Genomic DNA, 26,219 nt, shown 5'->3' with positions numbered 1-26,219 from the left:
ACAGGATAAACACAATCCGTCGTCCTGAGAGGAGCGTTAGGAACTGATGGGCCCAGTTTGAACTTGACCTGCCAGAACAATAAATAAGCTGATCAGTGCAAGACCACCGATAAAATACCTGTCAGCACAATCTTCTTTGGTAGTGGTGATGCAACAGAAATCATATGCTTTCAAATAAATAGTTCTGGAAAACCTAGGCTGAGAACGCATGCTGTCCATAAATATGTACTTCTGCACTGTTCATGGTTCAATTCAGTTAATTATTTCTTGGAGAGCCAGCACCTTTAGAATCAAACAAAGGAACTCTTCACTCAACAAAACGATTACTTTCTGTACAAACAACCTTTTTCTTCTGTTGATTAATTGCCAAGTCAACATTCACTGATACAATCCAATTTAGGCAAGTGAGATAAGCATGTGTCACTACCACTTACATTGACATCTTGCTGATGATTCTCATGTTCCAATGTGTCTCTAGGGTTTCATCTTGATCTTTGTCTTCCCTACATTTTTTTTAGTTTTACAGGTTACATTTTTCTTCTTTTTGTATTTGCACTCACGCATCAAGAATAATCGTTAGCTAATTGGTGAAGAAATAAGAAGAAGAATATGGGAATAAGAAGGAGAATACTTATTAAGGATAAACAAGGTCATCTATGTGCGGATCCACAAGGGGTGGGAGAGGTCCTAAATGAATATTTCTCGTCAGTATTTACTGTTGAAAAAGGCACGGATGTTAGGGAAATTGGGGAAATAAAAAGTGATGTCTTGAGGAGCGTACATATTACAGAGAAGGAGGTGCTGGAGATATTAAAGCGCATCAAGGTAGATAAATCCCCGGGACCTGATGAAATGTATCCCAGGACGTTGTGGGAGGCTAGGGAGGAAATTGCCGGCCCCCTCGCTGAGATATTTGAATCATCGGGAGAGGTGCACGAAGATTGGAGGATAGCAAATGTTACGCCCTTGTTTAAGAAGGGCTGTAGGGATAAGTCGGGAACTACAGACTGGTTAGTCTTACTTCTGTAGTGGGTAAATTGGTAGAAGGTATTCTGAGGGACAGGATTTACAGGCATTTAGACAGGCTAGGGCGAATTGGGGAAAGTCAACATGGCTTTGTAAGGGGAAAGTCTTGTCTCACCAATTTGATTGAGTTTTTTGAAGGGGTAACCAAGGAGGTAGATGAGGGCAGTGCAGTCGACGTTGTCTACATGGACTTTAGCAAGGCCTTTGACAAGGTGCGGCATGGTAGGTTGTTGCAGAAGGTTAAATCTCACGGAATCCAGGATGAGGCAGCCAATTGGATTCCAAATTGGCTTGCCGACCGAAACCAAAGGGTGGTTGTGGAGGGTGGATTTTCAAACTGGAGGCCTGTGACCAGTGGTGTGCCTCAGGGAACGGTGCTGGGTCCACTTTTATTTGTTATATACATTAATGATTTGGGTGAGAATGTAGGAGGCATGGTTAGTAAGTTTGCAGATGACACCAAGATTGGTGGCATAGTGGATGGTGAAGAAGGTTATATAAGATTGCAACAGAATCTTGACCAATTAGGCCAGTGAGCCAATGAATGGCAGATGGAGTTTAATTTGGATAAATGTGAGGTGATGCATTTTGGTAGATCAAATCAGAGCAGGACCTACTCAGTTAATGGTAGGGAGTTGGGGAGAGTTTCAGAACAAAGAGATCTAGGGGTACAGGTTCATAGCTCCTTGAAGGTGGAGTCGCTGGTGGACAGGGCGGTGAAGAAGGCATTCAGCATGCCAGGTTTTATTGGTCAGAATATTGAATACAGGAGTTGGGACGTCTTGTTGAAGTTGTACAAGACATTAGTAAGACCGCACATGGCATACTGTGTTCAGTTCTGTTCACCCTATTATAGGAAAGATATTGTTAAACTAGAAAGAGTGTAGAAGAGATTTTCCAGGACTTTATGGTCTGTGTTATAAGGAGAGGCTGGATAGGCTGGGACTTTTTTTCCCTGGTGCGTGGGAGGCTTAGGGGTGATCTTATAAAGGTCTATAAAGTAATGAGGGGCATAGATAAGGTAGATAGTCAACATCTTTTCCCAAAGGTAGAGGAGTCTAGAACTAGAGGGCATAGGTTTAAGGTGATAGGGAAGGGATACAAAAGAGTCCAGAGGGAAAATGTCTCCACACAGAGGGTGGTGAGCACCTGGAACGAGCTGCCGGAGGCAGTGGTAGAGGTGGGTACAATTATTTTCTTTAAAAAACAGTTAGACAGTTACATGGGCAGGGTGGGTATAGAGGGATATGGGCCAAATGCGGGCAAGTAGGACTAGCTTAGTGATAGAAACTGGGCGGCATGGACAAGCTGGGCCAAAGGGCCTGTTTCCATGCTGCCATCATCGATGACTCTATGACTCCCACTGTAACTTTGGCAGAAATCACACTGAAATAGTGTTAATGTTTAGCATGTTTTTCATATTAAAGGTGCTATATTAATATATGTTTATGTCATATCTCCTGAATAGTGGTGAATGATTTTTTAAAAAAATATTCTTTCACAGGATTTGGGCCTCTCTGGCTAAGCCCAGCATTTGTTACCCATCCCTAATTGCTCTTTAGAAAGTGTTGGTGAGCAACTTTCACTAACTGTTGTAGTCCATATGCTGTAGATACACCTACAGTGCTGTAAGGATGGTGTTTGGCTTGGATGGGTGACGTAGGAGCGGTTTAAAGACCTGTGTATTGAGTCAGCTTCCATGTGGGGCTATTCCCTGTGGCTCAGCTCAGTACAGGGAGGAAAAAAACACCACAATCTGGACAAGATGGTTATTTAATCAAGCTTGTTACATGTACACGGAGAACAGACTGGATATCGGCCAAGACCTGTTCTGCCGAACAAAGACCCGAACACAGTAATTATACAACGTTCAAAAATCAATAGCCCAGCCCAGTTGGACGCGATCCAATCCCTGAAGCTGATATTTTTTAACTTATCCAATAGAATTGCAAGCAGTGTTTAAACTTCACCCAATAGAATCGCAAGCAGCGCATGATTGATCCCCATCCTGACAGCTGCTTACAATCCCAGCAGCTTGCTGACTGTTTGTGAGAAGCAGAACAACAGAACCAGCACCCTGAATTGTTTCACAAAGACAAGGGGCGGGTTTCTCCCGCAGTCGGCGGGGCGGGCCGTACCGACGCTAAAGAGTGGTGTGAACCACTCTGGCATCGGGCCGCCTGGAAGGTGCGGAATCCTCCGTACTTCCGGGGGCTAGGCTGGCGCTGGAGTGATTGGCGCCACGCCAACCGGCGCAGAAGGGCCTCCGCCGGCCGGTGCGAGTTGGCGCATGTGCAGGAGCGCCAGCGTGTTCTGGCGTACGCGCAGAACCGCTGCCGTGATTCCTGCCCATGTGCAGGGGGTTCCTTCTCCGCGCCGGCCATCGCGGAGCCTTACACAGGCCGGTGCAGAGGGAAAGAGTGCCCCCACGGCACAGGCCCTGCGGCAGATCGGTGGGCCCGATCGCGGGCCAGGCCACCGTGGGGGCCCCCCCTGGTGCTGGATCCCCCCGTGCCTCCCCGAGGACTCCGCAAGCTACCCTCAAAGCCAGGTCCCACTGGTATGGACCATGTCTGATCCACACCGGCGGGACTGGCCGAAACCGGGCGGCCGCTCGGCCCATCGTGGTCCGGAGAATCGCCGGGGTGGCCACTGCCAACGGCCCCCAACCGGCGCGGTGCGATCCCCGCCCCCGCCCAAAAACCAGTGCCGGAGAATTCGGCAGCCGTCCCCCGGTGATTCTCCGACCCGGTGGGGGGTCGGAGAATCCCGCCCAAGATGTCAGAAGTAATGTCCTTTTTGTCAAGTGAGCTATCCTAAATCCAATTTGAATACTTATTACTGCTATGTCCTAAAAATACATGTTTAATGGTTAGTAATGATTACTCCGTCCTATAATTCACCTCAATCCTTAATAAAACAACTTATGTAAAACTACTCTAGTGGCATGCTAACGATTCAGTTTTAAGAGGTATCATCGCTGAACACCCCCCCCCCCCCCCCCCCTTCAGAGGGGAACTTGCAAGTCATGGTGTTCCCATGCAGCTGCTGCCTTTGCCTTTCAAGGTGGGAGAGGTTGTGGATTTGGAAGGTGCTGTCAATGGAGCCTTGATGAGTTGCTGCAGTGCTTCTTGTAAATGGTCCACACTGCTGCCCCTCTGTGCTGCTGATGGAGAGTGTGTATCTTTAAGGTGGTGGATAGGGTGCCAATCATGTGGGCTACTTTTAAATGGATGGCGTTAAGCCTCCGCAGAGTTTTTGGATCAGCATTCATCCAGGCAAGAGGAGAGTATTCCATCACACTCCTCATTGATTTTAATTTGGCAAAGCTCTTTGATGTCACACTTGTTCAAATTCTGCATTGATGCGAAGGGCAGTCATTCTCACCTTACCTCTTGTGTTCAGCATTGGTGAGCAGGTTGTTGCTGTGTAAGTGTCACTAATTAGCACTGTTGATGACATCTTTAATCACTGCTGACAATTGAGAGTAGATTGATGGCAAGGTAATTGGTGGGCTTGATTTTGTCCTGTTTTTTGTGGGCAGGGCATACCTGGGCAATTTTCCACATTGTCGCTAGAAACCAGTGTTGGAGCTGTCCTGGAACAGTTTGGTTATGGATGATCATGATAAACCCATGGCTCCTTGATGCCACACTAATTCTGATGCTGTCAAGGTAGTCACTCTCACCTCGCCTCCTGAGTTCAGCATCAGCGTGGTGTATGTTCTGCCTGATAACACCTTCCATCACTTTGCTACTGCATCACTGCTATATGTCTGAAAATGTTTGAGCGAGATACCTGAGCGAGATAGAAGAAGGCACTAATTTGTCATCAGGCAACCAGTCATAGTAGCCTGGGTGATTTGCTGCAGTATGTCCAGTAGATGGTACTTACTGCTGCTACTGTGTTGGTGGTGGAAGGAGTGGACGTTTAAGGTGGTGAATTGGCTGCTTTGCCCTGGATGGTGTTGAGCTTCTCAAGTGCTGTCGGCTCAATACATTAATTTCAATGTGGACCGAGCCCACCAGTGGGCTGGACAGTGATGTTCACCGCCATCGCCAAGATGCCCTGGGTCCAGGGGGTGATCGACGGGATGCATGTTCCCCAACGAGCACCTGCAGATGACAGGCCGCTCTACACAAACCAAAAGGGGTACCATTCGATGAATATGCAGCTGCTATGTCACCATCAGATGGGCATCATGCACGTCTGTGCCCGATAGCCAGGCAGTCTTGACGATTCCTGACATGTTTTAGACCCCCACCGAGTGGCTGGCTGCTGGGCGACAGGGTTTATCCACTGTGGTCGTGGCTGATGACGCCTATCCGGAGGCCACAGAGTGACGGCGAGACCCGTTACAAAGGCGCCAATGCAGCGACCAGGGGTGTGATCGAGCGGCCCTTCGGCCTCCTGAAGATGTGGTTCAGGCGCCCTCCAAAATGGCATTGAGAGATTCGCCCGGATCGTGGCAGCAGAGGAGGAGATGAACACCAGTTCTCGTCTGACGAGGAGGATGTGGGGGAGGGGGAGGATGGACAGAACATGGGTCCCAGGCAGACTGGGAGGCCACACAACATGTGCGCCAGGGCCAACACACACGGGACCTTTAGGCTCACCATCTGGGGGCGGGGGAAACTGGCGAGGGGCACAGATACTGGATCCCACCTACACACACGCCCACCCACTCTCCGTCTGGCCATTCTCCACCTGCAACCCCCTCCGTGATGCATACCTGCCACACTACAGGGTGCGGGCCCGAGGTTGTCAGTAACACCGGGTCTGGTCCATGGGATAGAGAATGACGACAACCGCTCTGTGATGAGCTCTGGTGCTCTGCATCGTATGACAATGTCTGACTCGTGCCCATGGTAGCTGGTCATTCCATCACGCGGTCCCACTGGATCCCTGGGGTGATGGTGGTGGGGACGGTCAGGGGGGTGGGTGGGGAGCTCAGGCCACCCACAACATCTGCCTATTCATCCCCCACCTCCCACACCCACTCTCTGGCCAGCCCACCCCTCACACCCATTTGACAGAGCACTGAGGCAGGTTGAATCAGTGCCCATGCCGGTGACTCCCTGACGGTTACCCCGGTAGACGACCGCCAACAGGGACCCTGTTCACAGGGCGGGAATCACAGCAGGCCCCCTCCACTCCTGATGTACCGTCTGGGATCCAGTTAGTTATAGAGTTGGGGCCCGTAAATCCAGAACGTTTGACATCAGTTAAGTCGGCACAGGTGCAGGGCACAGTTTAGTTATAGGGCACATATCTGTAAATATGTTTTCACATTAAAACAGGAATTTAAAACAGAAAGTGACAGTGTTAGACCGTCCACCACATGCAGCTAGTGGCCTCAGTGGCCAGGGCACCCGGCCATGGCGGCCGGTATGCGAACCGACATGTGGTGCAGGGTGGGGCTTCGGACACCCTGTGGGTGGCGGGGTGAGTGTTGGGTTACGGGTGTGTGGGACGGGAGTTGGTGCTAGGGGCACAGTGTACCTAATCTCCCTGGTCACCCTTAACGGTCGTTGAATTGGTCCAGGTGCAGCACCATTTTTCCTGTCGCGGAAGTCAACAAATCCTGCCCTGGCGTCAACACTTGGTGTCAGGAACGGAGAATCCTGCCCCAGTTTCTCCATGTTTGAACCAAGGCTATAATGCTGTCAGGAGTTGAGTGATTCTGGCAGAACCCAAACAGAGGGCACAATTCAGCAGCCAGGCACAACAGGTGAATCCCGTGAGAGCCACAAATCAGGCTCCGGGCTGAGCATGAAACCTTGAGCGAGACACCCGACTCGCTCTGCCCGACGTGACCAGGATCTCACACTCATTGGGCATAATCCACATCAGCACATTTAAATGAGCCATTAGTTATAGAGTTTTCACTCAGCGCCCGGGAGTCAAGGCCGTGCTTGTGAGACCTCGACTGGGAGCTGTTAAGCACTGGTTTCGACAAAAGTGGACCAGGTGTGATGGCACCTCGGAGGGGTCTTGCCTGCCATTAAAGATCCCTGGGTGAGGACAACAAGGTGGCGCAGTGGTAGCACTGCAGCCTCACGGCGCTGAGGACCCGGGTTCGATCCCGGCTCTGGGTCACTGTTCGTGTGGAGTTTGCACATTCGCCCTGCGTTTGCATGGGCTTCGCCCCCACAACTCAAAGATGTGCAGTGTAGGTGGATTGGCCACGCTAAATTGCCCCTCAATTGGAAAAAATGAATTAGGTACTCTAAATTGTTTTTTTTAAAGATCCCTGGGCGGTCGAAGAAATGACAGCGTAGTATCTTGGCATTACTGTAAGGATCTTCTTGTTTGTCCCTTGCTTATTCCCTTTATTTTCTTTTGTTTTGGCTTTCATAATTTTTGTTCCTGGACAATTACTGGGACCTGCACCTTTAAGATGGACGTAGCCGTTAATTAAAAAACAGGAATCCAGCAGGATGTGCTGGCATCGGTGATGACTCATCTTGATGGACTTGGCTGTCAGTCAATGAGCTATTTACTTTGCCGGGCTCTCGGCTGATAGTCTGTGCAGCGGGGGCAGGGTGCAGAGATCTGGACTTCTGGCTAAAATGGCGCCCTGATCTGTGAGGAACTGTTCCTCGCCAACAGGAAATGTGTGGTCTCGGCGGGGAGAAACTACCCAAGGCCCAAAAACCAGCAAATTTGCAGCAGGGTGAATCTCGGCACTGCAGCCACCAAGGAACACTCCACTAAACATGCTCGAAAACAGACATAGTCTTAAGTCCACTGAATCATGCCCAGAGTGTCTGTAAGCAGGTTATTACTGAATAAGTTCCAATTGATCGCACCGTTGATGACCCATCTCTTTGCTGATGATTGAGAGTAGACTTGAGAGTAGATTGATGGGGCGGCAATTGGCTGGGTTAGATTTGTCCTGCTTTTGTGGACAGGGAATATATGGTCAGTTTTCCACATTGCTGGGTAGATGTCAGTGTTGTAGCTGTTCTGGATCAGCTTTGCTCGGGGAGCAGAAAGTTCTGGCGCACAAGTCTTCACTGTTGGAATGTTGTCACGGCCCACCTTTGCAGTATCCAGTGCTTCAACCATTTATTTTTTTCCCCCAATTAAGGGTCAATTTTGGGTGACCAATCCACTTACCCTAGACATCTTTCGGTTGTGGGGGTGAGATCCACGCAGGCATGGAGACCTCATTGATAAAGCACAAACCTCTCCAGGTTAATATGGCAACACCCCAATCTGAACACTGCGTGGAGTTATCATTAGGGTTAAACAATCATACTGCACAGAAAGAGGCCACTGATGGCATCATGCCTGTGTCAGCTCTTTGAAGAGCTATCTAATTAGTTCTCTTTTCCACTCAGCTCAGTGAATGTTTCGCTTTCCAGAATGTATTCAATTCTCTTTCTAACGTTAACATTTGTTTTCATCAGATATTATCTACTTGCTATTTTAAAAACTTTATCCGCAATGTCACCTTTGCCTGTTTTGCCAATTTTCTTAACTCTGTGTTCTCTGGTTATCAACCCTCCTGCTAGTGGAAACAGTCTCCCTCTATCTATTCGATCAAAGATATCTGTAGTTTTGAACTCAGCTTCCAGAAAACAATCCCAGCTTTTGCGTTCTCACCACACCCCATTCTGGTGAAGCGGCTCCAAACTCTCTCCAAGGCTTTGACAACATTCTGAAAGTGCAGCTTGTAGAACTGGACTGGTTGCAAATCAGTGATTTGTAACCATGCTAGTACTATAATCGCCTTGCTCTTGTAACTTATGGGCTGAATTTTGATTTCCAGACCTGCTCGGACCTGGGGAGATTCCATTGGGTGGGGAACCTGGAGGTTTCAGCAGTATTTTTGTCAGATACCTGTTCATCCAGCCTCTGCATTTTCACCTGATTTCTGGGTTTCCAACCACTTCGGTCAGGCAGGTGGACTCAGTGACAACCACGTAACAATTTGAAGGGATGTTCGGAGGGTAAGCATTGAAGCATTGTAGAAGTATCCTAACAAAATCAGGAACTTCACAGATGGAGTCTCAATGTGGAAAGGCAGCGCTGCTTCTCCACGGCATCCCGGGCATTATGGTGCTACAAGGTCCCGCATTGGCACTTGGTTTACCAAAGACAGGAGGAAATAGCCAGTCTCAAAGAGGAACCAGGCTTGTCAGGATGTGGATGAGGAGAACAGCAGCAGAATGTGGTGCCTTTGTTCTGGGAGATCGTCAATGACCTGATCAGAGACCTCATTGATAAAGCACAAACCTCTCCAGGTTAATATGGCAACACCCCAATCTGAACACTGCGTGGAGTTATCATTAGGGTTAAACAATCATACTGCACAGAAAGAGGCCACTGATGGCATCATGCCTGTGTCAGCTCTTTGAAGAGCTATCTAATTAGTTCTCTTTTCCACTCAGCTCAGTGAATGTTTCGCTTTCCAGAATGTATTCAATTCTCTTTCTAACGTTAACATTTGTTTTCATCAGATATTATCTACTTGCTATTTTAAAAACTTTATCCGCAATGTCACCTTTGCCTGTTTTGCCAATTTTCTTAACTCTGTGTTCTCTGGTTATCAACCCTCCTGCTAGTGGAAACAGTCTCCCTCTATCTATTCGATCAAAGATATCTGTAGTTTTGAACTCAGCTTCCAGAAAACAATCCCAGCTTTTGCGTTCTCACCACACCCCATTCTGGTGAAGCGGCTCCAAACTCTCTCCAAGGCTTTGACAACATTCTGAAAGTGCAGCTTGTAGAACTGGACTGGTTGCAAATCAGTGATTTGTAACCATGCTAGTACTATAATCGCCTTGCTCTTGTAACTTATGGGCTGAATTTTGATTTCCAGACCTGCTCGGACCTGGGGAGATTCCATTGGGTGGGGAACCTGGAGGTTTCAGCAGTATTTTTGTCAGATACCTGTTCATCCAGCCTCTGCATTTTCACCTGATTTCTGGGTTTCCAACCACTTCGGTCAGGCAGGTGGACTCAGTGACAACCACGTAACAATTTGAAGGGATGCTCGGAGGGTAAGCATTGAAGCATTGTAGAAGTATCCTAACAAAATCAGGAACTTCACAGATGGAGTCTCAATGTGGAAAGGCAGCGCTGCTTCTCCACGGCATCCCGGGCATTATGGTGCTACAAGGTCCCGCATTGGCACTTGGTTTACCAAAGACAGGAGGAAATAGCCAGTCTCAAAGAGGAACCAGGCTTGTCAGGATGTGGATGAGGAGAACAGCAGCAGAATGTGGTGCCTTTGTTCTGGGAGATCGTCAATGACCTGATCAGAGCAGGAAGGGTATGTGACATGGCACATTCAAGTACAAACTCGACTCGATGGGTCGAATGGCCTCCTTCTGCATTGTAAATTCTATGAACAACCTCCTCACTCTACTTTCCCCAGCATTCTTCTGCACATCACTCCTTGCACCAACAAATCTTGCAGGTGCGACATTCCATTTTTTGGGACTCATTTGACCAGCCACCACTGGCACAGTCTTATCTTTTTTGCCATGTCATATCCAAAGCTCACAATGATCCTCCACACAGTTTGTTCTTCCATCCTCTGAAAGCAACTCACACACATTGTCATTGCTGATTCCTCCACTATAGACATCCTGGGGTTACCATTGACCAAAAACTGAACTGGCCTAACCATATAAATACTGTGGCTTCAAGAGCAGGTAGGAGGTGAGGAATCCTGTGGTAAGTAACTCACCCCCTGACTCCCCAAAGATTGTCCAACATCTACAAGGTGCAAATCAGCAGTGTAATGGGATATTCTCCACTTGCCTGGATGAGTGCAGCTCCAACAACACTCAAGAAGCTCCACATCATCCAGGACAATTCAGCCACTTGATTGCTCTCCCTTCCACAAACAATCACTTCCTCCACCACCAACGCACAATAGCAGCAGTTGTACCATCTACAAGTTGCACTGCAGGAACTCACCAAGGCTCCTTAGGCAGCACTTTCCAAACACATGACCACGACCATCTAGAAGGACAAAGGCAGCAGATATATGGGAACAACACCTCCACTCACCAGCGTGACTTGGAAACATATAATTAATTGGTTTCTTTACGGTCACTGGGTAAAAATCCAGGAACTCCCTTCCTAACAGCACTGTGGGTGTACCTACACCACATGGACTGTAGCGGATCAAGAGAGCCACCATCTTCTCAAGAAGAAGGGATGAGAAATGAATGCTACGACTAGAGAACAAAACTTGCTCTGTGCTAGGTTGACTGAGGGCACAATGGACCCAGAATTGGTGTGCCAGATTACCACTGCCTCAGATTGGTAGTGTACCTGAATCATCCTATCCTGGGCATTTATGGCAGCTAATTGTGCAGTAATAGGTGCCCTCACCACATCAGGCTGTTCCCCCCATCCTCTAGCTACCCCTAGTCCTCTAGTTGCTCCACCTTCTGTTCTTCCTGTTGCTCCTCCTCCTCCGAAGATATAGGGGGTTCATTATCTTCCTTCTCCGGGAGCATCAATCCTCGCCATAGTATGATGTTGTACAAATCACGGCAGATCACTGTGATCCTGGAAACCCTTGCTGGTGCATACTGAATGGTTCCCTAAGATCTTGTCAAGAAGCTGAATCACATCTTCAGCATGCCACTGGCATACAAATTTAGCAGAAACAAATGGCCTTTTACAAATGCGCATTGAGCGGTATTTCTTAGCCCATGGGAGGAGATCCTTGTGGGTCAGTGTAGACTAGTTGGATCAAATCTTTTGTTTATGTGCTGCATATTCAATGTAATTCTATGTAATGTCCTTCAACATATTGATTTATTAATTATGCTCTGTAGCTGTTTCTCAATCACCAATTTTAATCTGACTGGAGTGTAGTTGTTTTGTTTGACTCTATCCAATTTTGTTGAACAGGAGTGAAACATTTTTAATCCTCTACTCTTCTGGTACTGCTTTGTAAGGATCCTTCCTGTTTATTCCCTGCGTTCCCCTTTCTTTTACTTTGCCGTTATCATTTTGATCCATGGGTGATTAATGGACATGCATCTTTAAGTCAAGCAGCAGAGAGAATGATGAAGTCAGAAGTTACATGAGATGTCACTCTGCCAGGTTGAACAGTGGGTTCAGACTTTTCGGCACCAGGGGAAAGATGGGTTTGATTGATTAGCTGCTGGCCAATGAATTGGTCAAAAAGCCGTACTCTGCCCGGTAACAGGTAGCGATTGGATCCTATCCCCGTGGGAGGGCTTTCAGAGACCTGAGGGAGCAGTTGAGTACTAGACACAGAAATACAACGACCTGCTTTTCTATCGCTCTCCAGAAAGGCTGTGAGTGCTGTATTCCTGAAGCTGCAGAGAATCTGAATGAATGAAACTACAGGGAAACCAATACAGACTGCAAGCAAAGACGAGGACTCTCTCGCCCCCTCGCTTTCAACTCAACTCTAGAGTGTTTCCTACCCTTCTGTTTTACCGTTGGTGCAAAAATCTTCAGTTATTACAGTTTTGTCTTGGATTCTGTTCCCGAATTCTTCCACCTTTTAATTCTTTTCACATTGGAAATCTTCCTTGAAATCCATACCTCCCCTAATTTCTCACCATGTTAGTAGTTTCATCCATGCTCTTGTATCAGTCACTCCGGTAAAATGGTGTTTTCTGGAAGGAAGTGTGTTATTGCAAGTTGTTAAGAGAGAAAAATCAATATTTGATATAGGCAGTTAGAGATAAGGGATGAAGAGTGACACAGCTGAGAGTAAGAACAGAAATGAAAAGACTACGAGAAGGATAGGAGAAAGAAAGAGAAAGAAAATATAAACAAGAAACAAACATGAGCAATAAGGGCAAAACGGACAACGTACAAGGAAAAAAATTAAAACAGCAAGAACTGAAAGGCATAGTGAAACAATATTAAGGAAAGAAATTCAGAGGGTGGGAACGTGTGATTGGTGTTCCAGTATGTTGTGGGATATCTGTTTGTACACATTGTGGGCGGAATTCTCTGATAATGGGGCTATGACCCCACACCCTCGAGAAAATGGGCGCGAATCGCTCTGGACTTTTTTCTGTAAAGTCCAGAGTGATTCTCCGTTTTGAAGGGGGCTAGCAGGGTCATGGAGTAGTCCAGCAGCTGCGGCGGCGGCGGCCCCGCGCAACATGGCGGACCCACACAGTGGGCCGGCCCCGTAAATATAGGCACCCCCCAGATCGTGCACGCCTACCAATCGGTGGCCCCCAATCGCGAGCATTTGGAGTATTGCGTGCAATTCTGGTTGCCGCATTATAGGAAGGATGTGGAAGCATTGGAAAGGGTACAGAGGAGATTTACCAGAATGTTGCCTGGTATGGAGGGAAGATCTTATGAGGAAAGGCTAACGGACTTGAGGCTGTTTTCGTTAGAGAGAAGAAGGTTAAGAGGTGACTTAATTGAGGCATACAAAATGATCAGAGGATTGCATAGGGTGGACAGTTTTTCCTCGGATTTTGATGTCTAGCACGAGGGGACATAACTTTAAATTGAGGGGAAATAGATATAAGACAGATGTCAGAGGTATGTTCTTTACTCAGAGAGTAGTAAGGGCGTGGAATGCCCTGCCTGCAACAGTAGTGGACTTGCCAACACTAAGGGCATTCAAATGGTCATTGGATAGACATATGAACGATAAGGGAATAGTGTAGATGGGCTTTAGAGTGGTTTCACAGGTCGGCGCAACATCGAGGGCTGAAGGGCCTGTACTGCGCTGTAATGTTCTATGTTCTATGTTCCGCCGGTGACGGATCACCCCGACCCCCACCAGGGCGGCCGGGGACTGTATCCTCAGCTGTTACTGTGAGTGCCTGCCGGGTGGAACCATGAGTTAACCATGCCGGAGGGAACTCGGCCAGTTGTCGGCGGAGAATCGCCACGGGGGCCTCTTTCTAGGGCCCCCGACCGGTGCCGCGCCGACCGCGCGGGCGCGGCTGGCTGCAATTCTCCAGTCTGCGAAGAATCGTGGGAAGGCATCGGACCCGATCGCGGGTCTGACGCCCCATTCTCCTCCCCTGTGCCGAATGGGATTTCAGCCCGGAGGCTCGGAGAATCCCGCTCATTATTTTACATGCGTTAATTCCCCAATATTGGCTGTTCTCTGGGGATAGTCATGAAATAGATGTACAGGTAGGGAAGGACATATTTCAGGTTACTTACTGCATATGCCTCCTGAGTAGAACATGGTCCTCAATATGCAGTTACATTCAGATGCAGTCTAGCCTCTGAGTCTCAGCACATTGTACCCAATTTTTTTTTTTTAATATACATATTTTTATTGAAGTTAACATTTTTACACTGTACAGGAGATGACTGAAACAGTTATTATTTACAATTTACGTATTGTTCCTTTTTGACCCCCCCCCCCTCCCCTTTTCTACTGTTTTTGGGACCCATCTTAGGCCCTTTCCTCTGGCGTCGATGGTTTGTTTGTCATTTGTTTTGCTCTTATGGCTTTGTGGGGGGCCTTCTGCATTGGTCTTTCAATGGGTTCCCTCCTGGCATCTCCTTTGGTCTCTCCCCCGTTGACCCCTCCTCATTATGTCTGCTTTCTGTGGCCCTTGTGGTTCCCATGTGTCTCCCCTTCCCCCTCCCCCCTTTCTATCCATTGTTGGCGGCAAACAGGTACTGGAACAGGCTGATGAGTTGCCCCCACGCTTTGTGGAAGCCCTCGTCCTTGAATGGTGCATTTCATCATCTCCAGATGCAGAAATTCCGACAGGTGTGCCAGCCAGTCTGCAGCTGTGGGTGGTACTGCTGATCGCCATCAGAGCAGGATTCTCCAGCGGGCGATTAGGGAAGCAAAGGCAAGTGCATCAGCCCACTTCCCCATATGAAGTTCTGACTGGTCCGATACCCCGAAGACTGTCACTCTCGGGCATGGCTCCACCCTCACCCCCACAACCGTGGACTTCGAAGAAGGCTGTCCAGAACCCGAAAAATCTGGGGCATGCCCAGAACATGTGGGTGTGGTTGGCCGGGCCTCCCTAGCACAGTTTACATTTGCCCTCCATCTCCGGGAAGAACCTGCTCATTCGGCTTCTTGTCATGTGTGCTCTGTGCACCATTTCCAGCTGCATTAGGCTGAGCCTTGCGCAGGAGAAGGTGGAGTTGGCCCTGCTCAGCGCTTCGCTCCAGAGTCCCTATCCTACTTCCATCCCTTATTCTTCCTCCCACTTCTGCCTTGTTCTGTCCAGTAGTGAACGCGTCCTTTCTAAAAGTCGTCCATATATGTCCCTGCGGTTGCCTTTTTCCATACTGTCCACATGCAGTAGCTCTTCCGACATTTTGTCTCTCGGGGCTCCAGGATACCTCGCTGTCTCCTTGCGGAGAAAGATTTGGACTTGTAAATGTCGGAGTTCCTGTCTGTTCGGTAGTTCCAGTCTCTCCATCAGCTCTTCTAAGGTTGCGAGTCTGTCTCCCATGTAAAAGTCCCTGATCGCTAGCATCCTCCCAACCTGTCTCCACTTCTTAAAGGTGGCGTCTAGCGTGGCTGAAGGGAACCTATGGTTGCTGCACATGGGGTCCATGGCGGACATCTTGATTAAACCGAAGTGTTGTCTCATCTGGTTGCTACTACCGCTAGGCTGGATGTGTGCTTTGCCGGTGGGGATGGAAGCGTTGTAATGGCGAGGGCTCGGAGGGTCGTTCCTGTGCAGGAGGACTCCTCCATCCTCACCCATTCCGCGTTCGGTTCCCTTACCCATTCCCTCACCCTCTCAGCTGTGGCCACCCATGCTTCTTCTCCTCTGCAGTGTTGTCTTGGGGGTTCTTGTGTTTTTCTCTCTCTCTCTGACTATTTCTGGAAGCACCGATTTCCCCACTATAAAGAAGTTGATGCAGGTATAGACCTTGTGTACTGATGAGAAGAATGAGAATTCCTTCTCACCAGGGTGTAGGAACTATCATGGGTCCACTACCCCCATCTGCTCCATGAACATTCCCAGTTCCCTAGCCATGCCTGTCTTTGTCCCCGTTCTGGGGTTTGATCAGACAGTCCATGGGTCCTGTACACAGTTAAAATCTCTCCCCCCATGATCAGTCGGTGTGTGTCGATGTGGGGGATTTCTGCCATGGTCTTTTTAACAAATTTTGTGTTGTCCCAGTTGGGCGCGTGCACATTTACCAGGACTATTGGTGCCCCATCTAGGACACCGCTGACCATGACGTACCGTCCTCCTTGGTCCATAACCGTTTGTGTCGCCATAAACACTGTCCTCTTGCTTATCAAAATAACTACTCTCCTTGCCCTTGTGTCGTAGCAGGAATGGTAGGTCTATCCCACCCAGCCCTTACTTACCCACAGTAGGTTCTTCTCCCTCAGGTGCATCTCTTGGAGGAAGACTATGTCGACTTTCAAACTTCTCAGATGGGCGAAGACTCTGGATCTTTTTTTCCCCAATTAAGGGCAATTTAGCGTGGAGAATCCACCTCAATGGCACATCTTTGGGTTGTGGGGGTGAGACCCATGCAGACACAGGGTGAATGTGCGAACTCCACACTGACAGTGGCCTGGGACCGGGATCGAACCTGGGTCCACGATGCCGTGAGGCAGCAGTGATAACCATTGCACCATCATGCCACCCTGCATCTTTTCACTGGGCCATTAAGTCCCCTAACGTTCCAGGTGATAATCCTGGCAGAGGGATGGGAGGGGTTTCAACCATTCTTACCTGGTGGATGCGCCCCTGCCCCTTTGTTAGGAGGCCATCCAAAATGGCCACGGTCGCCGTCATCACCATTAAGGCCACGCCTCGGAGCTTCGGGATTTCTTTTTGTCCAGAGGGCACTCAACATGGCCGCCAACTGTGTGTACGCCATATGGACAGCCCTTGCACTCTGGGGGTTTCCCTTTGTTCAGGGAGCCTCCAATGTGACTACTTACGGTGCCATCTTGTTCCATCCACCTGAAACTGACCTGCTGAAGCCAATCTAAAACCGTTCTCTTCCTTCTCATTATGTTCCCCCGGAGGTCCCTTTTGCCCTTTTGTCCCCATTTCTACCCTTCCCTAACCTCCATGCACCCTCCCAATTCACTACAGTTTCTAAAACAGCTTCTTCCCCGCTGTTACCAGACTCCTAGACGACCCTCTTATGGATTGACCTGATTAGTACTACATTCCTGTATGCTTCACCTGAGGTATTTACATTGTGAACCTTGTGTTGCCCTATTATGTATTTTCTTTTTCTTTTATTTTATTTTCATGTACTAAATGATCTGTTTGAGCTACTCTCAGAAAAATATTTTTCACTGTACCTTGGTACATGTGACAATAAATGAATCCAATCCAATCCTTCCCCTTCCCTGTCCCTGTGGTTCCCCCCCCCCCCCCTCCAGATGCTGCCTCCCCGCTGGGAGATGCGCCGCGCCCCCCCTTGCTTTCATACCACCTGGTTTGAGCTTTCCCAGCTAGTGCGGTAGCCCCCCTCCCAGGGCTGATCTTACACCCTCCCTATGCCTGATCAATTGCGGTCCCCTCCATCTCCTCTTCCCCCTTTCCTACACTCTGCTGTCCTCGCCCTTTCCTCCCTGTGAGCTGGTACTCTTGCTCACAGCAAGGCAGTGCTGTCCACACAAACATTGTTCATGTCCATTACTTTTCTTTCTCCTTTCTCGCCTTGCATCTTCCTCATCGCTGCCTTGTCTGCTTTCTATCTAGGCCATTTATCCACACAGACTTGCTCGCCTCTGCTGGGGTGGTAAAATAATGTTCTTTGTTCTGGAATCTCACCCAAAGCCTGCTGGGGAATAGTATTCCAAAGTTTATTCAGTTTTTGTACAGCGCTGATTTTGCTTGGTTGAACTTGGCCCTCCGCTTTGCCAAGTCTGCTCCAATGTCTTGGCAGACCCGTATTCTGTGTCCTTTCCAGCTGCTCACTTTTGTCTGCCGAGCACAACACAGGATCGTCTCCCAATCCTTGTACATGTGTAGTTTGGTGATTTTTACCCTTGGCTGCTCCTGGCTTGGGCTTTGGTCGGAGTGACCTGTGGGCCCCGTCAATCTCTGGCGTTTTGGGGAAGCTGTACCTTCCGACCAAGTTGCCCAGCACCTGGGCCACATAGTATCTCGGGTCCGTGGTCTCGATCCCATCTGGCAGGCTGACAATTCAGATGTTTTGGCACCGAGACCAGCTCTCCTAATTCTCGGCCTTCCCCTTCAGGCTCCCCTGGGTCATAGATAGTTTTCATAGAACATACAGTGCAGAAGGAGGCCATTCGGCCCATCGAGTCTGCACCGACCCACTTAAGCCCTCACTTGTACCCTATCCCCGTAACCCAATAACCCCTGCTAACCTTTTTGGACACTATGGGCAATTTAGAATGGCCAATCCACCTAACCTGCACGTCTTTGGACTGTGGGAGGAAACCGGAGCATCCGGAGGAAACCCACGCAGACACGGGGAGAACGTGCAGACTCCACACAGACAGTGTCCCAGCGGGGAATCGAACATGGGACCCTGGCGCTGTGATGCCACAGTGCTAGCCACTTGTGCTACCGTGCTGCCCACAAGTCGCCACCAACCGTTTCATTTCGGCCTCCAGAGCAACCATCTTGTCGCTCTGGTCAGTCGACGCCTTTTCAGGCTCCTAGATCGTCTTCCCCTGAGCTTCCAGCTTCTTCCCTATTCCGTCGATTGTTGTCTGCATGGCGACCAGAGCCTCCGCGACCGCCACTTTGACCGTCACCTGGATGTCCATTTCGGGGGTGGCCGGGTCCCCTCGCCTCGTGGGTCCGTCAATTCGATCACTCGCTATTCCAGTCTTTTTCCACTGCTTTTAACTTCCCTGCGGCCTCTTGAGCTCCCACTTGCCTCTTCCTTTACTGTTTACAGATAGAATGAGTGCGAATTTTCCTGGCGAAATTTATCCAAAAGTGCCTATTTTATTTTTTTCTGGAGGAGAGCCACCTGATATGTGACTGCTCAGTACATCCCCGTCACCAGAAGTCCTTGTATGCAATTTAAAGCGATTTAAAGTATCAAGACATAAAGTATTTGAATATTTCAGAAGTATCAAATTACAATCTTTTACTGCACAAAGTCAGGCAAATTTGAATTTTCTCTGGAAGCAAAAGTGTCAAAGCAACATGCAGCCATAAAATGTTATTGAGGGTCATCAATAATCTGACTTTAGATTATTTTCCATTGAAGTCATAAATCATCCAGCAGTGTTTTGCTCTAAATGCAACTCTTTGCTAAGCAGAGCAGAAAGATGTAAACCATGTGCTAAACTGATGTCCATCAGTTTCCCCATATGTTTGAAGAAGATAATTTAGATTCCAGAAATGGTTGAAAGATCTTAGGCTTACTCTGAATTAATGTTGCTTTTGTTTGTCATCAGAAGCTTGAAAGGGACACCAGGAATTTAAGCTTTAGATATGGATAAGCTTTAGATAGTCAGAAACAATGATAAGAATATCACAGTGTATTGTGTTCTTCACTTTTTACAAAGGTTAAGGGCAGTCCAGTAAAACCCAAAGTAATGCAGTTACTGAAAATTGTAACAAAAATAGAAAATTCTGGAAAAGATAAAGCAGTCAAGTCAACATCTGTGGAGAAAACACGTCATAAGTCAATATTTTGGATGCCAATATAATTGTCTACATCCAAAGTATTGACTTGTCTGTTATCTTCATGGATGCTGAGTGGCATGTTGTGTGTTTCAAGATGTTTCTGTTAATGCCTAGATACAGTATTGAGTTTGCATACATAATATTTCAGCTTACATTGCAGAACCTGCTTGTCATTTACATTCACTGGCTTCACAAATGACATGAATACCGATTTTTGAAAAGATAATAGCGCCTGATCTGTATAGAAATTGATTTTTCCATCATGAAGATGCATGGGGGTGAGAGGTTGTTGATGCAGGGATGATTTTGCAGGGGGCAGAAATAATCAGGACTAATTCTGCCCAGCACTGGAGGCCCCCCCCCCCCACCCCCCACCCCCGCCATCCCCACTTCGCCGTCAAGCTGTACATTTTTATTTTACTTAATTTATCTAGTGTCAATCTCACAATGGAAGAGGAGACACACCAGCTGGGAGGATTTTCATTACGATGACTAAGGCAGGAAAGAGCTTTCTGGCACCTGATAACAGGGAGCCTTGACATCTTACTGTTCAATGGAAAATGAATCCATTCTGATAAACCCCACGATCTCTCAATCATTGCGCTTGTAGGTGTTTTACAATCTCTCAAGTATCCAAATTATCTCCTCAAGGCATCAAATCAGAGTGGCAGACTACCGGTTTGTACATGGCCTCTATCTTTCAAGTCTGGTGATTTAAAGGATCTTATTTATGCTGAAGCACAGCAGGATGAAGCCAGATTACTGTTAGGCCACATTATGCATTGGTGGTGGTCCCATCACCTTGGGCACTTGTTTAACAGAGCAATTTCAGATTGATTCAGTGCTGGGAAAATGTAAACTGAAAATCAATGGCTTCAGATTGGTTTAGTTTTATTCAGAACCTTGTTAAAACATACTGTATGAACACCAATCGTGATTAATTGATCGATGCCAGAGACTTTGTTTAACCTTACTCGTCAAAAGTTCTTTCATCCACTGTCATTTAAATCTAAATGCACCTTAAACTCAGGGTGATTCCTAATGTGGAAAAAGATGAAACTTAATCTAAGTGCAAATCTTTCCTATTCGACGTCTATCCAGGCTCATTTCAGCACTCTGGGACATATGTGACTAGCAAAATATTGATAGAAGACTGAATAGGCCAGGGTAGTGAGACCCAGAGCAGCAAGCAAACATATCCAAAAGCAATGGATCAAGTATCCTAAAACTAACACTCACACAAACAAAGGCTTTGCACTGCCTGGTCATACTGATCCCATTGTTTTCTTTAGATGTCCTTTTGAACCATGATATAATTCCATGAAGCATTTTACTAGATTGTGTGAGCTTGCCAGATCTTGTATCACTTTCATTACAGGAACCTTTACCTCAGGGCACTTTTATCATTTCCCAAAGGAATACTAGGTTTGGCCCTTTTGTAAGGTTTAAGCACGTTAACCTTTCACAGACTTTTTTGAGAATTCACCTTGACTATGCTTAATTTATGAAGATTATTTTACTCAAAATATCTTAATATTTAGCTATTTCTACTTTTTCCTCATGTAAATAACAGAAAATCAAAAAGACTGAAAGAGAGGACGGGACGTCCCCACAACAACATTACACAGCACCTTTAGGTGGAAAATGTGGCAAGGTACTTCATAGAGGTGTGGGGAAGATTGGCACTACTTCAAGGAGAGTTGAAGAAGAGTGACCAGAAGCTTTGAGAAAAAGGTACATTTTAATAGGGTCTTAAAAGGAGAAGAAAGAGTCAAAGAGATTGATAGGTTTAGGGAGAGATTTCTAGAGAGCGGATCCTGGGCTACTGAAGGGATAGCAATCAAAAACAGGGTGAAAGAGGGAATGCACAAGAAACCAGAGTCAGCAGAAAAGGAAGGAGTCTCAAGTTGGAGGGGGTCGTAGAAAGTGGAAGAGTGAAACCATGGAGGGAGTTAAGTCGAAGAGTAAGAATGTTTAATTGGTGAGTTTGGGGGACCAGGAGCAAATGTGGCTCACTGGATAGAGGGATGATGGGCAAGCAGGAACTGATATTGGATAGGATAAGTTTGGTAGCGCTTTGGTTGACCCAAAATTTGTGGAGGGTGTAGGATGTGGGAAGCCAGCCAGAGAGCTGGAGTAATGGAGTCCGGAAGTGACAAAGGTGTGAATGAGCGTTTCAGCAGCTGATTGGTTGCGGTGGAATAGAGATGGGCAATATAATGAAGGTGAGAGTTGTCACTCTTTTTAATGGAGCAAGAATGGTGTTCAAAGCTCAACACTGGATCAATGTGGGTGCAGTGATTGCAAACAGTCTGGCTCAGCCTCAGAAAATTGATGTCATAGAAGCATGAAATAACACATCACAGAGGAAGGCCATTCATCTCACAGTGCCTATGCCGGCTTTTTGATAGTTATCCAACTTGTCCCAATTCCTCTCACTTTCTTCCATTGCCCTGCAATATTTTTCTCTTCTCGTATTTATCCATTTCCCTTTTGAAAGTTACCGTTGAACCTGCTTCCACAACCATTTTTTCAGGTAGTCCATTCCAGAACAGTTTTGCTGTGTAAAAAAAATGCTTCCTCTTTGGCACATTTGTCCATCACCTTAAATCTGTAACCGCTGGCCACTACTGGAAGCAGCTTCTCCTTGTTTCCTCTAACAAAACCAGTCATCAATCTGAAAACCTCTATCAGTTCACCTCTTAACTACCTCTTCTCTAAGGAGAACTCCTTAGCTTCTTCCCTCTCTCCAAATAATTAAAGCTCCTTCTTCCCTGGCACAATTCCAGAAATTGTCCAATAAAATTTATCAATTGATGCTTCTTTGTACTAAATTTCATCTGTCATGTGCCTGTCCATGTCTCCCTGAATTCTCTTGCTATCCACCTCATTGTTTATTATTTAGAATTTTATGTCACCTACAAATTGCCCTACATACACAAGTACAGGTCATTAACAATGTTGTAGCCTGGCAGCAATGGCTCTTCATTTGAACAGAGTTTATCGATAACAAAGAACAATGGTACAGAGCCCCCTCAACGCCCTGGAGCAGCACAGAGTTGCTTCTCCAGCTTTTACATCTTTACTACATGGCTCCCCGATGTATTCTGCCTGGGAGGGGACTCAACCCTCTGGGGTGATCACCCACTCTCAGTCCCATTGGTCCCTTGAGCCAGCCTCTCTGCTGTGCTGTCTTAAAGAGACAAGCACCTCAATCCATCACATCCCTTCCCCTTTAACATTTTTATATGTTAACCCAACCCAAATTCTACACAAAGATTATACACACAAATTAGACATTTGTAAATCAATGTTGCGATTGTTCGATGATGAGATCTTGAGGCTTGCATTTAACATAACACTCCTACTAGCAGGCTTCAACTATGCACAGTTCCAAATATAGTCTTGCATGGGATTCTTCCATACAGGCATGCTGTTTTCCGAGTCTGTCCTAGACTCTGCACTGACCATAAGATATAGGAGCAGAATGAGGCTATTCGGCCTATTGAGTCTGCTTTGAAATTCGATCATGGCTGATGCGTTCCTCATCCCCATTCCCCCAACTTCTCTCCTGTGGTAGTCACCACTGTTTGTATATATGACGTATATGAGAAGTAATACGGTAAGGCTCCTGTACTACAGGTACGGGGGTAGATCCCTGCCTGCTGGCACCGCCCAGTAGGCAGAGTATAAATGTGTGTGCTCACCAAGCTGCAGCCATTTCGGCAGCAGCTGTAGGAGGCAACACATCTCTGCTTAATAAAGCCTCGATTACTCTCTACTCTCATCTCGTTGAAATTGATAGTGCATCAATTTATTAAGCAGAGATTTTACAGCGATGGACCTACGCATCAAGCCTGATCGCCTGCAGCTGCACCCTCAAGCAGACAACACCACGTCGGCCTTCGCACACTGGCTAGCTTGCTTTGAAACCTACATCGGATCAGCGACAGGACAACCCTCAGAAGCACAGAAACTCCAGATCCCGTACACACGGTTGAGCTCCGATATTTTTCCCCTTATCCGGGACGCGCCCAACTACACTGAGGGCATGGCGCTTCTGAAAGAGAACTACACCCGACCGATCAACAAACTCTACGCCAGGCACCTTCTGTCCACGCGGCAAGAACTCCCCGGTGAGTCATTGGAAGATTTCTGGCGTGCCCGGCACGCCCTGGCGAAGAACTGCGATTGCCAGGCAGTTTCGGCTGTCGAACATTCCGAACTCTGAATCAGGGACGCTTTCGTTACGGGCATAGGGTTGCCGTACATCGCCAGCACCTCTTATAAAGGGGTACGCTCGACCTCGCGGCAATCAAGAAACTCGCAACCTCACTAATGGTAGCCTACCGTAATGTACAAGCGTATGCCCCCGACCGCACGGCGTCCCCCTCCTGGACATAGTGGACCCCACCAGCGACCGCCCCCAGCCAACCCCAAATCTGCGCCGCGCGGCAGCCAACGAACCCCGGGGGGTCCAAGTGCCATTTCTGCGGGCAGACAAAGCCCCCCTAGCAGTGCTGCCCAGCGCGGAGCACAATCTGCAAGGCCTGCGGGAAGAAAGGACATTTCGCTGCGGTGTGCCAGGCCTGGTCGATCGCCGCTGTAACCAGCCCCATTGTTCCTGCACCCCCCACGTGCGACCCGTGGGTGCCGCCATCTTCCCCCCATCAGACCTCATGCGGCCTGTGGGCGCCACCATCTTTCACGCCGCCATCTTCGGCGCCATTGTGGACGGTGCCTCAGGACCCCTGGTCGATGGGCACCTCATCGGGCTGCTCATTGCCCACAACCACCTCCGACCAGCCCGGGGCCCACCAACACCAGCCGCAGCTCGCCTCCATCACGCTTGACCAGTCCCGGCCACACAACATCGCAACCGCGACAACGACGGTGAAGGTCGATGGCCACAAGACACCTTGCCTTCTCGAATCTGGGAGCATGGAGAGCTTCATCCACCCCGATACCGTAAGGCGCTGCTCCCTCACTGTGCACCCCATTACCCAACGAATCTCCCTGGTCTCTGGATCCCACTCCGTGGAGATCTGGGGGTACTGCACCGCCACCCTCACCGTCCAGGGCGTAGAGTTCAGCAACTTCCGGCTCTACATCCTCCCCAACCTCTGCGCTGCCTTGCTACTCGGCCTGGACTTCCAGTGCAACCTCCAAAGTCTAACTCTGAAATTCGGCGGGCCCCTACCACTCCTTATTGAATGCGGCCTCACGACCCTTAAGGTCGACCCACCTTCCCTGTTTGCAAACGTCAACCCGGATTGCAAACCCGTCGCCACCAGGAGCAGACGGTACAGTGCCCAGGACAGGACCTTCATCAGGTCTGAAGTCCAGCGACTGCTTCGGGAAGACATCATCGAGGCCAGCAACAGCCCCTGGAGAGCCCAAGTGGTAGTGGTGAAAACGGGGGAGAAACACAGGATGTCGTTGACTACAGTCAGACCATCAATCGGTACATGCAGCTCGACACGTACCCCCTCCCACGCATATCTGGTATGGTCAATCAGATTGCACAGTAGCTGGTCTTCTCTACAGTGGACCTGAAATCTAGCTATCACCAGCTCCCCATCCGCAAGGCGGACCGCCCATACACTGAGTTCGAAGCAGACGGCTGCCTTTACCACTTCCTTAGGGTTTCCTTCGGCGTCACTAAGGGGGTCTCGGCCTTCCAACGTGAGATGGACCGAATGGTTGACCGTTATGGACTGCGGGCCACCTTCCCGTACCTCGGTAACATCACCATCTGCGGCCACGACCAGTAGGACCACGACGCTAACCTTTTCAAATTTCTCCACACCGTCAAACTCCTGAACCTAACGTATAACAAGGAGAAGTGCGTGTTCTGCACCAACTGCTTAGCCATCCTTGGCTATGTTGTGCAAAATGGAGTTCTAGGGCCCGACCACGATCGCATGCGCCCCCTCATGAAGTCCCACTCCCCCACTGCCCCAAGGCCCTCAAACAATGCCTGGGGTTCTTCTCATACTATGCCCAGTGGGTCCCTAACTATGCGGACAAGGCCCGCCCACTCATTCACTCCACAGTTTTCCCCCTGATGGCTGAGGCTCACCAGGTCTTCAACCGTATCAAGGCCGACATCGCCAAGGCCGCGATGCACGCGGTCGACGAGACGCTCCCCTTCCAAGTCGAGAGCAATGCATCAGATGTTGCTCTGGCTGCCACCCTCAACCAGGCAGGCAGACCCGTGGCATTCTTTTCCCGCACCCTCCATGCCTCCGAAATTCGGCGCTCCTCCATCGAAAAGGAGGCCCAAGCCATCGTTGAAGCTGTGCGGCATTGGAGGCATTACCTGGCCGGCAGGAGATTCACTCTCCTCACTGACCAACGATCGGTTGCCTTCATGTTCAATAACACACAGCGGGGCAAGATCAAAAACGACAAGATGTTGCGGTGGAGGATCGAGCTCTCCACTTACAATTGCGAGATTTTGTATCGCCCCGGTAAGCTCACCGAGCCGCCAGGCGGCCTATCCCGAGGTACATGCGCCAGAGCACAAGTGGACCGACTCCGGGCCCTACACGATGGTCTCTGTCACCCAGGGGTCACCCGGTTCTTTCACTTCATTAAGGCCCGCAATCTGCCCTACTCATTCGA

This window comes from Scyliorhinus torazame, chromosome 3, assembly GCF_047496885.1.
Source record: "Scyliorhinus torazame isolate Kashiwa2021f chromosome 3, sScyTor2.1, whole genome shotgun sequence".
Classification (NCBI taxonomy): Eukaryota; Metazoa; Chordata; class Chondrichthyes; order Carcharhiniformes; family Scyliorhinidae; genus Scyliorhinus; species Scyliorhinus torazame.
The sequence above is the reverse complement of the archived record's forward strand: the minus strand, read 5'-3'. Positions refer to the sequence as shown.